The 17311-nt window shown below is 42.6% G+C and overlaps 9 non-coding genes across 9 annotated transcripts; 4 read left to right on the top strand and 5 right to left on the bottom strand.

Annotated features, from left to right (window-relative positions):
• Positions 1-1803: 1803 nt before the first annotated feature.
• Positions 1804-1885, bottom strand: trnas-uga. The gene has a single exon. It is a non-coding gene; the product is annotated as a tRNA-Ser (tRNA).
• A 284-nt stretch (positions 1886-2169) lies between these two features.
• Positions 2170-2243, bottom strand: trnat-agu. Its single transcript has one exon. It is a non-coding gene; the product is annotated as a tRNA-Thr (tRNA).
• Positions 2244-4261: 2018 nt separating this feature from the next.
• On the top strand, positions 4262-4335 carry trnat-cgu. The gene has a single exon. It is a non-coding gene; the product is annotated as a tRNA-Thr (tRNA).
• Positions 4336-5613: 1278 nt separating this feature from the next.
• trnas-gcu lies at positions 5614-5695 on the top strand. Its single transcript has one exon. It is a non-coding gene; the product is annotated as a tRNA-Ser (tRNA).
• A 2309-nt stretch (positions 5696-8004) lies between these two features.
• On the bottom strand, positions 8005-8086 carry trnas-uga. Its single transcript has one exon. It is a non-coding gene; the product is annotated as a tRNA-Ser (tRNA).
• Positions 8087-8682: 596 nt separating this feature from the next.
• trnat-agu lies at positions 8683-8756 on the bottom strand. The gene has a single exon. It is a non-coding gene; the product is annotated as a tRNA-Thr (tRNA).
• A 1978-nt stretch (positions 8757-10734) lies between these two features.
• On the top strand, positions 10735-10808 carry trnat-cgu. Its single transcript has one exon. It is a non-coding gene; the product is annotated as a tRNA-Thr (tRNA).
• A 2028-nt stretch (positions 10809-12836) lies between these two features.
• trnas-gcu lies at positions 12837-12918 on the top strand. The gene has a single exon. It is a non-coding gene; the product is annotated as a tRNA-Ser (tRNA).
• Positions 12919-16199: 3281 nt separating this feature from the next.
• On the bottom strand, positions 16200-16281 carry trnas-uga. The gene has a single exon. It is a non-coding gene; the product is annotated as a tRNA-Ser (tRNA).
• Positions 16282-17311: the final 1030 nt, after the last annotated feature.

Genomic DNA, 17311 nt, shown 5'->3' with positions numbered 1-17311 from the left:
GAGGTGGTAGTGGAAACCGTACGAGTTGATTAATTTGTCGAGGGAGGAAGTATAGAGGGAGAATAGCAGTAAGCACTGCTTATCTTGACAACGCTATATAAATAAATGATGATGATGATGATAATGGTCCCAGGACAGAGCCTTGAGGAACTCCAACAGAAAGAGGTAGGGGAGAAGATGCTACTCCGTTGTAGGAGACACTGAAGGAACGATTGGTGATGTAAGAAGAGAACCAGGACAGGGCTGTGTCACGAAGACCAATCGAATAGAGGGACTGGAGGAGGAGAGGGTGATCTACAGTGTCAAATGTGGCTGAGAGATCAAGCAGTATTAGAAGTGAGAAATGATTGTTGGCTTTAGCGGTTAAAAGGTCATTAGTTAGTCGAGTCAGGGCAGTTTCCGTGGAGTGTTGTGGCTTAAAACCAGATTGTAGGGGGGCCAGCAGGTTATTGTCAGAGAGGAATGAGGTTAGTCGGTTGTAGACTAGGCGCTCAAGTAGTTTAGAGATGAAAGGTAGCAGAGAGATAGGTCGGAGGTTGTCAAGATTGGAGGGATCAAGAGAGGGTTTTTTCAGAATGGGGGTGACAAGAGCATGTTTTAGTTGAGAAGGAAACAGTCCAGTTGAGAGCGAAAGATTAAATAGGTGAGTTAAGGCTTTGATTAGACAAGGATTGGTATTGCGGAGAAGTTTTGAGGGAATAGGATCAAGCGGGCAGGTGGTAAGGTGAGAAGAGGCCAAAAGCTTTGAGACTTCCTCATCAGTGACAGGGGTGAAGGAGCACAGGAGAGACTGGGGAGTGTGGAGGGAGGGTGGTGGAAGTCTAGGGGGGTTGAGTAGTGTAATGTCCCTTCTGATAGTGTCAATTTTGTTTTTGAAGTGCTCAGCAATATCTTGAGCAGAGACAGATGTGCATGGAGGGGGTGGAGAAGGGGAAAGGAGAGTGTTAAAGGTGGAGAAAAGTTGTGCTGGTTTTTTATAAAGGGAGTTAATGAGTGAAGTAAAGTATGTTTGTTGGCTGGTGGGGGCTGTTTGGGCCTCTGTGTGGGCTGGTTGGGCCTCTGTGTATCTAAAATGCCAGGGCCTATTTTAATTCTCAGTCCAGACCTGGCTGAGATATTAGAGTGAAGAGAGTCAAAGGAAGAAGAGAGATGTGACACGTCTACAGCTTGCAAGTCACAGTAAGTACGTGTTTGGGGAATAGCAGGGGATGAGCAGGGTGTTAGTGAGAGTTGAAATGTGACCATATTGTGATCAGAGAGGGGAAATGATGAGATCAACTGATTCACAGCTGGATAATGTAAATATGGGTGATATTATGACAGTGAACATCAAATTCCAGCCATCCAGTTGTTTACTTTGTAGAAGACTTTTGGCAGTAACAGGTGGTGTGTGGGGGGTGTGGGTAAGAAGGCCTAGGGCTCAGGAGAAGAGGTGGCCTAGTAGTTAGGGTGATGGGCTACTATATTTTTGCTGAACAAGATATGGAGAAACTATATCCCTTCCTCTGTTTGGTGAGTTCTTTCCTAAAAGCTTCTTGTAGCAAACATCCTTAATGAATTAATATGGGTGGGAGGATCCATTGTTTATTAACTACCACTCACTATTAGAACTTTGTTACCTAAACCAGGGCTGTCCAACTAGAGACCTCCAGACCAATTATGGCCCTGCTCAAGGTATCGGTAGACTTCTTTGTATACATCATCTTTTTAAAATAATCCAGTCTTCAAACATGAAGTATTAGAAATCATTTTCCCCAACCATTTAGAGAGCATTTATTTAAACGAAGCTTTCAAAAAACTTTTTGCTGTGAACAGGATTTGAACCTGTGCATGGAGACCCCATTGGATTTCAAGTCCAACGCCTTAACCACTCGGCCATCACAGCTCAGATATCACACAGTGTCCATCCTGCCCACACAAACCTGGACATATATGACCAAATCTAGTGCAAACTGCATTTTATTTGTCAGAATAAATGTTTTCTTCTTTTTTAAATATGAAGGCCAACAAAGGGGGCGCTGTAACCTTAATGAATACAATTAAATTTTGGCTATTTAGGAAAGTCTAGCACACCCGGGCCCGGTACACTTGTACCCCCTGTGCCCCCTGATGGTGGCCCTGAACAGAGGTAAAAGTATTGAATTGCCTAGAAGAATATGACAAAAACAAAGGCACTGCTGAGATTTGAACTCAGGATGTCCTGTTTACTAGACAGGCGCTTTAACCCACTAAGCCACAGCGCCAACTGTCCAAAAAGTGGAAACCAGCCCCTCTGTACCACAGAGTTACACAGTACTAATCTACACCATGGTTGTCCATCTGGTGATCTGCTGGCTGAATGTGGCACTTTTCAAATGAGCTGTTGGCTGTAGGCACTTATTTATTACACTTGGTCATTATAAAATTCTGGTCTTGCTGGTCTTTTTGTGAAAAGTATGTCTACCTTACTGCCCACCTGGGTGAAATCTTAAAGTTGGTTTATCAGCCTCGTCATTATAGTTTTATTAATACTTGGGACCAGCGCCACCATCAGGGGGTCACAGGGAGGACAGTCCTTCTAGGGCAGGAGGATTTTCAGCTATAAGGGGGGCCCGGTCATGCCGCACTTAACTTATTTGCTGGGCCCCTTTACACAGAGAAATAGGGCCTGCTGACATTTTCATTGGTGTCAGTGGCTATTTCTATTGGCTGCATCCCATGTGTATGTATGACGTCAGCACACACAGGCGCAACTCTACTTAAACTGCCTGCAGCCTGCCACCTGCAGGAAGAAGACAGAAGAAGGAGCTGCTTCATGTAGATGGCGCTACTTCCTGGAGACAGTGAAGATGCGGAAGACCCTGCAGGAGCAGGCGCGGATTTGTGGGAAGGACACCTAGGCCCAGGCCTAGGGCGACAGGATTTTAGGGGGGCAGCATGCTGCCCAACCACAATCACATTGGTTCAAAAACACTGGGGATGCACAGAAGATACAATCTCCATGAAAATTTGCACAAATAAAGGGGAGGGGACAGGGGCAACAAACAACAGTGGGCCTAGGGGCGCCCGCTATGTAAATCTGGCCTTGTGCAGGAGGAAGGAGAAGACCCCACAGGAGAAGAAGAAGAAGTCTTCACTGGAGGAGAAGTTGCCATCTGAGGCCTTGGAAGAGAGACCCCGAGTTGCATGTAAGTGCCACTGACCACCACTGCAGGCCACTGACAACCAATGAGGGCCACTGACCACCAATGCGGGCCTCTGAACCCCCCATGTTGGCCCCTGAACCCACCATGCGAGCCCCTGACCCATTCAGGGAGATGCCAAAGAGCTAAATTGGTGGCCAGGGGTTACAAAGAAAAAAAAATACACTGGTGGCCAGGCCTCTCTGCAAGACACTGACCACCAATGAGGGTCCCTGCCTCTCCCTGTGAGCCCCTGACCCTCCATGTGGGACCCTGACTTGAAGAGGGGCCTGGCCACCAATGCAGCTCTTTGGCATCTCCTTGAATGGCGTTGTGTTTATATATATATATATATATATATTTTTTTTTTTTTAGTAGGGGCTCTGCCCAACAATGTTTTTTTTAAAACTTTTATGTGGGACCACGGGCGCCAATTTTTATTTTTAACTATAAGGGGCCCTGGACATAACTTGTGAGTGAGGGGGTTTACCGCTTTTAGCGCTGGTGTGGACTTTTTACTGTGTGGGGTGGGCGGGATCTGGGGTGTGGCTTGGGGATGAGATCTGGCATTGGTGGGGAACAGGGGGACCAGAAAATTTTGTTGTACGGGGCCCTGTGATTTCTGATGGTGGCCCTGCTTAGGACATCAAATAACTCTAAATTTTGCTGTAACCTACCCTCAGGGTGGGGTTCCGGAAATACCAAGGAGAGAAAATTCTACATAAATACTGTATGCCGCCACCACCCCCAATGTTAAATAGATGGGCTTCTCTTCTATTCTATGGAATCATCATCAATATACTCAATAGGAAGTACTGATGGACTAATCCATTGTGCTCTGCATGAGTGGGTTTGTATCCCGTCCGTTTTTGACAGCAGTTTTCATTTAATAAATTTGTTCTACTTTCTTTATTACAGAAACTGCATATGGAGTTTGAGTGATGTTCGTTCACTTGTTTCCAAATATGGTAAAGCTTTGCATAAAATCATACAGGCAATGTATTGCAGATCCTATGGCATTACTTCCCTAACTTCTTAGTGTGGCCAGCCTGATATCATAATTTTTTTCCTCCATAATGCAAAATAGATTGCAACCTATTGGCGCTGTGGCTTAGTTGGTTAAAGCGCCTGTCTCGTAAACAGGAGATCCTGAGTTCAACTCTCAGCAGTGCCTTTCTTTAAATATCTATATCTTCTACTCATTATGGTGTTGTTATGTAAATAAACTTGTGAAATATTAGAGATTTCCCCATAATATTCTAAACATTCACCTGCCTGACAGGAACGAGTTTAGAATGAATTAGCAGAAAGAGGAAAGACGAGGAACTAAAAGCAGTTAGTAGAGGTGAGATCAACTGATTCACAGCTGCCTGGATAATGGAAATATGGGTGAGATTATGACAGTGAACATCAAATTCCAGCCATCCAGTTGTTTACTTTGTATTGCATCTATGTAGTATTGGATACTGTACAACATTATAAAAGCACCTTCAGAATTTTAAATTGTATATATTATAGTCATGTGCGCCAATAACATCATCTCCTGCAATGAGATTATTTTACAGATGGACAGTCCAAGATGGCAGAGTTGCTTTCTGGGCTGACAGACGCCATTTTGCACCGTTTCTAAACCGCTTCTGTTTGAGCTTTTATAGCAGGTACAGAGTTAAGAAGACTTTTGGCAGTAACAGGTGGTGTGTGGAGGGCGTGGGTAAGAAGGCATAGGGCTCGGGAGAAGAGATGGCCTAGTAGCTACGGTGATGGGCTACTTTTACTTTTTTACTCACCAAGATATAGTAAAACTACATCCCTCCCTCTGTCCCTCCACTGCTAAAATACTAAAAAAAAAATACTGACAAAGCCCTGAATTCTTTTTCCCATTAATTTTTAGTAAAGCTTTATGACCCATATCCTGAGTCAGCTACTGACTAGATTGAGCTGAACCATCAGTGAGGTGGGTCTGGGAACTCTGTCTCCTCTATTGTATACACTGAAGAATAGAACCGATTTAGCACATTTGCCTTTTCTGTATCAGTTACAACCATACTGGTAACATTATTTAAATGAGCAACACTCTCAACCAGCATCTTTTTACTATTAATATACTTTAAAACCTTTAAGGGGTTAGACTTAGCCTCTATTGCAATGCGCTCCTCATTTCCCATCTTTGCCTTCCAGATTGCTGTTTTACAACATTTATTATAGTGTTTATATTCACTAAATACAGCTTCTCTCCAGACTTGTAGTTTTCAAATACATTTCTCTTTATTCCTATTCACTTATTTACTTCTATATTGAGCCACATAGGGTGGTTCTTGGTGCTTTTACATTTACTTCTTAAGGGAATAAGAAGTATATGGAAAGTAAAGAAAAGTACAGACTTGAGAGCAGAAAAGATTATATACTTATCTTATATGCCAGGCAAGCCTGACAAAATAACAACGTTACAGATGACGAGGTGGCCGAGTGGTTAAGGCGATGGACTGCTAATCCATTGTGCTCTGCACGCGTGGGTTCGAATCCCATCCTTGTCGCAGTCTTTATATTACATATTGAGTGCACAGTATCTAGCCTTAGTCAACCTGTGTGTGTGATACTCTGCGCAATACGGACTTATAATATCCCTTAAAAGATTGGCTACTGACCTATCAGGTACCCAGACCATATCTGTCAGTATCATTTAAGACAAAATCTCCAAATAATAAAATGACTAAATCCTATTTTATGGTAAACAATGCAAAGTACACACACACACACACATACTCACTTTTTAAAACACTTGAATGGGAGACAAGCAGATTGGACTAAATTACAAATACACAGGATAAGAAGGGGAGATGTCTAAACTAGATCATATTCTTCTAAGGACTATCATGGATCTGGAGATAGGAGTTTTTTTTTGTGGAAACTGAGAACTAAGATCTATTAGAACCTGGGGGTGTCTGCCATCTGGCCTTGAAACTTTGATTACATTAAAGGACCAGTAACATCAAAAATTTAAAAAAGGTGTTAGTTTACAATGAAAAAAAAACACCAAGACATATTAAACTTTAAAATCGCAAAGTCTTTATTAAGAAATAACTTACCAAAACTCTGCTTCTGCTCCTCTTCAGAAAAGGCAAATGATTTCTCCTCCCTGGCTATCTGCTGCTGGATCCTTTAGCTCCCACATTCTGTGCTTCTGTGGGTTTAGGAGAGAGAGGCTGTGGGGAGACCAGCCTAATGTCTTCTTGCTCTCGCAACTCTGTGTCTTCCTGTGCCTGTGCAGCAGGCTTGGTTCTGGCCTGTGTTCATGGAGGAGTAGGTGGGCCGTTCCAGTACATGGCTACAAAGTACAGCAGCTCTTCAAGAATGAGCTTTCTGTGGATCAGGGCAGGCTCGCTGCTTCGCCTTAGCCACTGCCACAGAGCAGGACTCACACCACTTGTGTATTTCCACGGCTCTAACATCCCCAGCTCCATGAAAAAGCTGGTTGCATTGTAAACTAACAAAAACTGGTTTCATTGTAAACGTACAAACTTTTCAAAAAATTTTTTGATGTTATTGGTCCTTTAATTCTTATTAAAGCTTTATGAATCATATCCTGAGTCATAAAGAAGGAATTGTTCAGTGTACCTTCCTAAAAAAGCCTTTAACCTTTAACGAAACTGTTAATAAACTCTGACAATGCTGCACTAATACTTGAATTTTCTTTAATTGGTGGTTAATTGAATAGAGAGGGGTTTTACTTCTTTTCATTTCTATAACATCATATCCTGAGTCAGCCACTGACTAAATTAAGCTGAGCCAACAGTGCAGTTATAAAGTGAGCCTGGGAACTCAGACTCCTCTATTGTATACAATGAAAAAAAGAACTGATTTAGCACATTTGCCTTTTCTGTATCTGGTACAGCCATACTGGTTCCATTGTTTAAAGGAGCAACACTCACAACCCACATCTTTTTACTATTAATATACTAAAAAAACTTTAGTCCTAGCCTCAGTCGCAATGCACCCCTCATTTCAAATCTTTGCCTTCTGGAATTTCTGTTTTACAGCATTTATTTTAGAGTTTATATTCAGTAAATGCAGCTTCTGTCCCCACAGACTTGAAGTTTTCAAAAATCTGTGGCATCCAGTTGGCTCGTTGGTCTAGGGGTATGATTCTCGCTTTGGGTGCGAGAGATCCCGGACGAGCCCAAGTTTTTTTAGAAAAAACAAACTTCAATTTTACTTATAAGTTTGTATGAACATTGTCATTGTCCAGTACAAATTCAGCTTATCTGGGAATGAATGAAAATCAAACCCCGCACCACTTGAAAACAGAATTCTAGGCATGTACGTGTTTACAAAGCATAATTTTATCTGTATTTGCTTGGCATCCGTAACCAAACTGCATCTTGGCTGTCTTCTTACCTCTCTAACCGATCATTCAGTGGGACTCATTTATCAACTGGGCAAATTTGCCCATGGGCTGTTACCTATAGCAACCAATCAGCGATTAGCTTTTTAAAACCAGCTGCAAGCAAAACAATGAATGCAGATTGGTTGCCATGGGCAAATTTGGCCAGTGTTGATAAATTACCCCCACTGTCTCCTATGATAACAAAACCTCATCTCCAGTTCCACTTAATGTGGGGGTGCCGCAAGGCTCTGTACTTGGGCCGCTGTTGTTCTCCCTGTACACTCTGTCTTTGGGAGATCTCATCCATTCATTTGGCTTTAATTATCATCTGTATGCTGATGTACCCAAATATATTTATCCACCCCTTTTTTTTTAAATAATCCAGCCTTCAAACATGAAGTATTAGAAATCATTTTCCACAATCATTTATTTAAACAATGAAGCTTTCAAAAACCTTTCCACTGTGAACAGGATTTGAACCTGTGCGGGGAGACCCCATTGGATTTCAAGTCCAACGCCTTAACCACTCGGCCATCACAGCTCAGATTTCACATTGTGTCCCTCCTGCCCACACAAACCTGGACATATATGTAGAACTGTAGTGTAGATGTGGAACAGATCCAAAGCGGCAGTCAAACTGCAAAAAATCCGTTTATTGGGGAGTGTACAACATGTTTCGGGACGAGCCCTTGATAAAGGGCTCGTCCCGAAACATGTTGTACACTCCCCAATAAACGGATTTTTTGCAGTTTGACTGCCGCTTTGGATCTGTTCCACATCTACACTACAGTTCTACATATTGATTTGGGTTATCGGACACAGGATACCCGTGGACAGGTCTGATCTAAGCATGTGGTGAGCTCCTTTCATACTAAACTGGACATATATGACCAAATCTAGTGTAAACTCTGCATTTTGTTTGTCAGAATAAATGTTTTCTTCTTTTTTAAAAACGAAGGCCAACAAAGGGGCACTGTAACCTTAATGACATTTTGGCTATTTAGAAAAGTCTAGCACACCCGGGCCCCCCTTCAGACCCAGGCCTGGTGCATTTGTACCCCATGTGCCCCCTGATGGTGGCCCTGAACAGAAGTACGAGTATTGAATTGCCTAGATGAAAATGACAAAAAAAACCAAAGGCACTGCTGAGATTCGAACTCAGGATCTCCTGTTTACTAGACAGGCGCTTTAACCAACTAAGCCACAGCACCAACCATTTAAATAATGGAAACCAGCCCCATGGTACCACAGAGTTACACAGTACTTATCTAAACCACGGTTGTGCATCTGGTGGTATGCTGGCTGAATGTGGCACTTTTCAAATGAGCTGTTGGCTGTAGGCACTTATTTATTATACTTGGTCATTATAAAATTCTGGTCTTGCTGGTCTTTTTGTGAAAAGTATGTCTACCTTACCGCCCACCTGGGTGAAATCTTAAAGTTGGTTTATCAGCCTTGTAGTTATTAATACTTAGGACCAGCGCCACCATCAGGGGGTCACAGGGAGGACAGTCCTTCCAGGCCAGGAGGATTTTCAGCTATAAGGGGGGCCCGGTCATGCCGCACTTAACTTATTTGCTGGGCCCCTTTACACAGAGAAATAGGGCCTGCTGACATTTTCATTGGTGTCAGTGGCTATTTCTATTGGCTGCATCCCATGTGTATGTATGACGTCAGTACACACAGGCGCAACTCTACTTAAACTGCCTGTAGCCTGCCACCTGCAGGAAGAAGACAGAAGAAGGAGCTGCTTCATGTAGATGGCGCTACTTCCTGGAGACAGTGAAGATGCTGAAGACCCTGCAGGAGCAGGCGCGGATTTGTGGGAAGGCCACCCAGGCCCAAGCCTAGGGCGGCAGGATTTTAGGGGGGCGGCATGCTGCCCAACCACACTCATATTGGTTCAAAAACACTGGGGATGCACAGGAGATACAATCTCCATGAAAATTTGCATGAATAAAGGGGAGGGGACAGGGGCAACAAACGACAGTGGGCCTAGGGGCGCCCGCTATGCAAATCTGGCCTTGTGCAGGAGGAAGGAGAAGACCCCACAGGAGAAGAAGAAGAAGTCTTCACTGGAGGAGAAGTTGCCATCTGAGGCCTTGGTAGAGAGACCCCGAGTTGCAGGTAAGTGCCACTGACCACCACTGCAGGCCACTGACAACCAATGAGGGCCACTGACCACCAATGCGGGCCCCTGAACCCCCCATGTGGGCCCCTGAACCCACCATGCGAGCCCCTGGCCCATTCAGGGAGATGCCAAAGAGCTAAATTGGTGGCCAGGGGTTACAAAGAAAAAAAAATACACTGGTGGCCAGGCCTCTCTGCAAGACACTGACCACCAATGAGGGCCCCTGACCCTCACCAGTGGGTGGTTTTTTTTTTTTGCAACCGCTGGCCACCAATGTAGCTCTTTGGTATCTACTTGAATGGCGTTGTGGTTTTATATATATTTTTAGTAGGGGGCTCTGCCCAACAATGTTTTTTTTAAAACTTTTATGTGGGACCGCGGGCGCCAATTTTTTTTTTAATTATAAGGTGGCCCTGACCACCGATGGCTATTTATAACTTGTGATGGGTTTACCGCTTTTAGCGCTGGTGTGGACTTTTTACTGTGTGGGGGTGGGGGGATCTGGGGTGTGGCTTGGGGGTGAGATCTGGCATTGGCGGGACCAGGGTGCCCAGAAAATTTTGTTGTATGGGGCCCTGTGATTTCTGATGACGGCCCTGCTTAGGACATCAAATAACTCTAAATTTTGCTGTAACCTACCCTCAGGGTGGGGTTCCGGAAATTCCAAGGAGAGAAAATTCTACATAATACTGTATGTCGCCACCACCCCCAATGTTAAATAGATGGGCTTCTCTTCTATTCTATGGAATTATCATCAATATACTCAATAGGAAGTACTGATGGACTAATCCATTGTGCTCTGCATGAGTGGGTTTGTATCCCGTCCTTTTTTGACAGCAGTTTTCATTTAATAAATTTGTTCTACTTTCTTTTTTTCAGAAACTGCATATGAAGCTTGAGTGATGTTCGTTCACTTGTTTCCAAATATGGTAAAGCTTTGCATAAAATCATACAGGCAATGTATTGCAGATCCTATGGCATTACTTCCCTAACTTCTCAGTGTGGCCAGTCTCATATCATTTTTTTCCTCCATAATGCAAATTGTATTGCAACGTATTGGCGCTGTGGCTTAGTTGGTTAAAGCGCCTGTCTCGTAAACAGGAGATCCTGAGTTCAACTCTCAGCAGTGCCTTTCTTTAAGTTCAACCAACAAACGTGACTCAGATAAGACTTAATGAGATTATATCTGACTACTAGCATTGGGGTGTCCACTAAATTAGCAAATATGAAAACGAGAACCACAAGGGACTTTAACTCCACAATGCAAGTGTCAGAAACGATCTAAAGATAATGCAAGTAGATACACATTAGAATAAATTAAAAAGCAATTTTTATTCACCACCATGCCATAATAATCACATAGAATTAAAACCATTTAAAAACTAAGCAGCGCTGCATATGAAGCTGAAGGGATCCCTTCTCTAAGGACATAACCCCAAAGGCTGATTGTATTAATCAGATATGGGAAAAATTGGCATGCTATTGTGTTAAAAACTTGGTAATCCGTTAGTATTAAAGGATAAAGAAGCTTTGGAATAATAGATACAAAATTGTAATTATAGATTCCTTGAGTTAGTTATATTGAGTGAATCCACGTTGATCCTGATAGGGAAAAATTTCAAAACTTAGAAACAAAACATATCCCATATCTGATTAATACAATCAGCCTTTGGGGTTATGTCCTTAGAGAAGGGATCCCTTCAGCTTCATATGCAGCGCTGCTTAGTTTTTAAATGGTTTTAATTCTATGTGATTATTATGGCATGGTGGTGAATAAAAATTGCTTTTTATTTTATTCTAATGTGTATCTACTTGCATTATCTTTAGATCGTTTCTGGCACTTGCATTGTGGAGTTAAAGTCCCTTGTGGTTCTCGTTTTCATATTTCTTTAAGTTCATATACCTATATCTTCTACTCTGTATGGTGTTGTTATGTAAATAAACTAGTGAAATATTAGAGATTTCTCCATTGGATTTTAAACATTCATCCGGCTGACAGAAATGAGATTAGAATTTATTAGCAGGAAGAAAGATGAGGAACTAAAAGCAGTTAGTAGAGGTGAGATCAACTGATTCACAGCTGCCTGGATAATGGAAATATGGGTGAGATTATGACAGTGAACATCAAATTCCAGCCATCCAGTTGTTTACTTTGTATTGCATCTATGTAGTATTGGGTACTGTACATCATTATAAAAGCACCTTCAGAATTTTAAATTGTATATATTATAGTCATGTGCCCCAATAACATCATCTCCTGCATTGAGATTATTTTACAGATGGACAGTCCAAGATGGCAGAGTTGCTTTCTGGGCTGACAGACGCCATTTTGCACCGTTTCTAAACCGCTTCTGTTTGAGCTTTTATAGCAGGTACGGAGTTAAGAAGACTTTTGGCAGTAACAGGTGGTGTGTGGAGGGCGTGGGTAAGAAGGCATAGGGCTCGGGAGAAGAGATGGCCTAGTAGCTAGGGTGATGGGCTACTTTTACTTTTTTACTCACCAAGATATAGTAAAACAACATCCCTCCCTCTGTCCCTCCACTGCTAAAATACTAAAAAAAAACTACTGACAAAGCCCTGAATTCTTTTTCCCATTAATTTTTAGTAAAGCTTTATGACCCATATCCTGAGTCAGCTACTGACTAGATTGAGCTGAACCATCAGTGAGGTGGGTCTGGGAACTCTGTCTCCTCTATTGTATACACTGAAGAATAGAACCGATTTAGCACATTTGCCTTTTCTGTATCAGTTATAACCATACTGGTAACATTATTTAAATGAGCAACACTCTCAACCAGCATCTTTTTACTATTAATATACTTTAAAACCTTTAAGGGGTTAGACTTAGCCTCTATTGCAATGCATTCCTCATTTCCCATCTTTGCCTTCCAGATTGCTGTTTTACAACATTTATTATAGTGTTTATATTCACTAAATGCAGCTTCTCTCCAGACTTGTAGTTTTCAAATACATTTCTCTTTATTCACTTCTTTACTTCTATATTGAGCCACATAGGGTGGTTCTTGGTGCTTTTACATTTACTTCTTAAGGGAATAAGAAGTATATGGAAAGTAAAGAAAAGTACAGGCTTGAGAGCAGAAAAGATTATATACTTATCTTATATGCCAGGCAAGCCTGACAAAGCTACAACATTACAAATGACGAGGTGGCCGAGTGGTTAAGGCGATGGACTGCTAATCCATTGTGCTCTGCACGCGTGGGTTCGAATCCCATCCTCGTCGCAGTCTTTATATTACATATTGAGTGCGCAGTATCTAGCCTCTAGCCTTAGTCAACCTGTGTGTGTCATACTCTGCGCAATACAGACTTATAATATCCCTTAAAAGATTGGCTACTGACCTATCAGGTACCCAGACCATATCTGTCAGTATCATTTAAGACAAAATCTCCAAATAATAAAATGACTAAATCCTATTTTATGTTAAACAATGCAAAGTACACACACATACTCATTTTTTAAAACACTTGAATGGGAGACAAGCAGATTGGACTAAATTACAAATACACAGGATAAGAAGGGGAGATGTCTAAACTAGACCATATTCTTCTAGAGACTATCATGGATCTGGAGATAGGAGGTTTTTTTTGTGAAAACTGAGAACTAAGATCTATTAGAACCTGGGGGTGTCTGCCATCTGGCCTTGAAACCTTGATTACATTAAATGACCAGTAACACCAAAAATTTAAAAAAGGTGTTAGTTTACAAGGAAAAAAAAACACCAAGACATATTAAACTTTAAAATCGCAAAGTCTTTATTAAGAAATAACTTACCAAAACTCTGCTTCTGCTCCTCTTCAGAAAAGGCAAATGATTTCTCCTCCCTGGCTATCTGCTGCTGGATCCTTTAGCTCCCACATTCTGTGCTACTGTGGGTTCAGGAGAGAGAGGCTGTGGGGAGACCAGCCTAATGTTTTCTTGCTCTCGCAACTCTGTGCCTTCCTGTGCCTGTGCAGCAGGCTTGGTTCTGGCCTGTGTTCATGGAGGAGTAGGTGGGCCGTTCCAGTACACGGCTACAAAGTGCAGCAGCTCTTCAAGAATGAGCTTTCTGTGGATCAGGGCAGGCTCGCTGCTTCGCCTTAGCCGCTGGCACAGAGCAGGACTGTGGCAGTGTCTCCTCGCTGTGGGGCTAGGCCTACTCACACTACTTGTGGATTTCCACAGCTCTAACATCCCCAGCTCCATGAAAAAGCTGGTTGCATTGTCAACTAACAAAAGCTAGTTTCATTGTAAACTAACAATTTTTTTTAAAAAATTGTTGATGTTATTGGTCCTTTAATTCTTATTAAAGCTTTATGAATCATATCCTGAGTCAGCCACTGACTAAATTAAGCTGAGCCATTAGTGCAGCTATGAAGTGAGCCTGGGAACTCAGACTCCTCTATTGTATACAATGAAGAAAAGAACTGATTTAGCACATTTGCCTTTTCTGTATCTGGTATAGCCATACTGGTTCCATTGTTTAAAGGAGCAACTCTCACAACCCACATCTTTTTACTATTAATATACTAAAAAAAAACTTTAGTCCTAGCCCCAGTCGCAATGCACCCCTCATTTCAAATCTTTGACTTCAGGAATTTCTGTTTTACATTTATTTTAGAGTTTATATTCAGTAAATGCAGCTTCTGTCCCCACAGAGTTGGAATTATCTAAAATGCATTGCATCAAATTGGCTCGTTGGTCTAGGGGTATGATTCTCGCTTTGGGTGCGAGAGATCCCGGACGAGCCCAAGTTTTCTAGAAAAAACAAACTTCAATTTTACTTATAAGTTTGTATGAACATTGTCATTGTCCAGTACAAATTCAGCTGATCTGGGAATGAATGAAAATCAAACCCCGCACCACTTGAAAACAGAATTCTAGGCATGTATGTGGTTACAAAGCATAATTTTATCTGTATTCACTTGGCATCCGTAACCAGACTGCATCTTGGCTCTCTTCTTACCTATCTAACCGATCATTCAGTGGGGCTCATTTATCAACACTGAGCAAATTTGCCCATGGTCTGTTACCTATAGCAACCAATCAGCGATTAGCTTTTTAAAGCAAGCTGCAAGTAAAACATTGAATGCAGATTGGTTGCCATGGGTAACTGCCCACAGGCAAATTTGGCCAGTGTTGATAAATTACCCCCACTGTCTCCTATGATAACAAAACCTCATCTCCATGTAGCACCCTACAGACTGTTTGAACATTATAATGCGGGACTATAATTAGTATTAATGGACAATGGATTACTAAATTGCTCCCTGATGTGATAAAACAGAGACTGCAAACATTTGATATTTCTGGAGGCAGAACTATTGCTTGGGGTTAAGAACTACATTTCCAACAAGCCCTTGCTCCAGGAAGTGCATGGAGACAGCCAATAGGAGCCCAACCCAGGAACCGGAAGGGGAGGGGGAATGAACCAGCAAGGAGGACTGTGCTGTGCTGGAAGACTTAGTGACTGGGGCAGTTGTGTTGCAGCCAGGATTAGTGATTAGTCAGAAAGAGAAACTGTCACTAATCTGCAGAGGAAGACACTGCAGTTTTGCTGAAAGTTGGTTCCTGTTATTCCCTGGAGGGAAAGTGCACAAGGTCCCAGTAGTCAGTGTGATCCTGGGTTGTGGCCTTCCAGCCAATTTTGATCAGGAGGAAAATCCAGTGAGAGGAGAAGCAGAGTTCCTGATAAACTGTGAGTCATCATTAACCCCTGCCCTGCCAGTTTGGAAGATTAATACTCAGCCTTATTCTATCTGTGAGACTGTGTGGTTCCTATGGACAGAGAAGCCCCTAAATTGCTGGATGTTTTCACATGTGTTCAGATGTGCCTTTTTGTTATTACAATCATCAGCTGAGAGTGTTGCAGTGAACCAGTAAAGTTACTGAAGGTGATTTCAGGGATTGCATAGTCACCTCATCAACTTGCAAGGATTATAAGTAAGGCTGACAGCATTGCATTCATCACAAGGGGCCCCCACCGATATAAACACTATATCCAGCTGGCAACTTGTTGGGAGAGACTTAGGTGTGCACACCAGGGTTACACTGGGCTATTCTTACAGCTGTTATTGTTGTTATATTATTTTATTTACTACTATTCAAAGTAACTAATCTCTTTTCTTACAGCTTCTGCTGTTAAATAAAATAAGGCTCTGCCTGTTGCATTGCCATTCTTGTTTGTCTGTTCACTGGATCTGGGGTGTCACCAGTATACTTTGCAAGATCATACCCAATAGCACAATTTCATAACACACTCACGGGTGTGCTACATCCAGTTCCACTTAATGTGGGGGTGCCGCAAGGCTCTGTACTTGGGCCGCTGTTGTTCTCCCTGTACACTCTGTCTTTGGGAGATCTCATCCATTCATTTGGCTTTAATTATCATCTGTATGCTGATGTACCCAAATATATTTATCCACCCCTTTTTTTTTTTTAAATAATCCAGCCTTCAAACATGAAGTATTGGAAATCATTTTCCCCAACCATTTATTTAAACAATGAAGCTTTCAAAAAAGTTTTCACTGTGAACAGGATTTGAACCGGTGCGGGGAGACCCCATTGGATTTCAAGTCCAACGCCTTAACCACTCGGCCATCACAGCTCAGATATCACATTGTGTCCCTCCTGCCCACACAAACCTGGACATATATGACCAAATCTAGTGTAAACTCTGCATTTTGTTTGTCAGAATAAATGTTTTCTTCTTTTTTAAAAACGAAGGCCAACAAAGTGGGCGCTGTAACTTTAATGAATACAATACATTTTGGCTATTTAGAAAAGTCTAGCACACCGGGCATCCCTTCAGGCCCGGGCCTGGTGCAGGATCTCCTGTTTACTAGACAGGCGCTTTAACCAACTAAGACACAGCACCAACCGTTTAAATAGTGGAAACCAGCCCCACGGTACCACAGAGTTACACAGTACTAATCTGCTGGCTGAATGTGGCACTTTTCAAATGAGCTGTTGGCTGTAGGCACTTATTTATTACACTTGGTCATTATAAAATTCAGGTGTTGCTGGTCTTTTTGTGAAAAGTATGTCTACCTTACTGCCCACCTGGGTGAATTCTTAAAGTTGGTTTATCAGCCTTGTAGTTATTAATACTTAGGACCAGCGCCACCATCAGGGGGTCACAGAGAGGACAGTCCTTCCAGGCCCGGAGGATTTTCAGCTGTAAGGGGGGCCCGGTCATGCCGCACTTAACTTATTTGCTGGGCCCCTTTACACAGAGAAATAGGACCTGCTGACATTTTCATTGGTGTCAGTGGCTATTTCTATTGGCTGCATCCCATGTGTATGTATAACGTCAGTACACACAGGCGCAACTCTACTTAAACTGCCTGTAGCCTGCCACCTGCAGGAAGAAGACAGAAGAAGGAGCTGCTTCATGTAGATGGCGCTACTTCCCGGAGACAGTGAAGATGCGGAAGACCCTGCAGGAGCAGGCGCGGATTTGTGGGAAGGCGACCTAGGCCCAAGCCTAGGGCGGCAGGATTTTAGGGGGGCGGCATGCTGCCCAACCACACTCATATTGGTTCAAAAACACTGGGGATGCACAGGAGATACAATCTCCATGAAAATTTGCACGAATAAAGGGGAGGGGACAGGGGCAACAAACGACAGTGGTCCTA

Source organism: Xenopus laevis, chromosome 3L (assembly GCF_017654675.1).
Source record: "Xenopus laevis strain J_2021 chromosome 3L, Xenopus_laevis_v10.1, whole genome shotgun sequence".
Taxonomy (NCBI): Eukaryota; Metazoa; Chordata; class Amphibia; order Anura; family Pipidae; genus Xenopus; species Xenopus laevis.
This window is presented reverse-complemented; position numbering and strand designations above follow the sequence as displayed.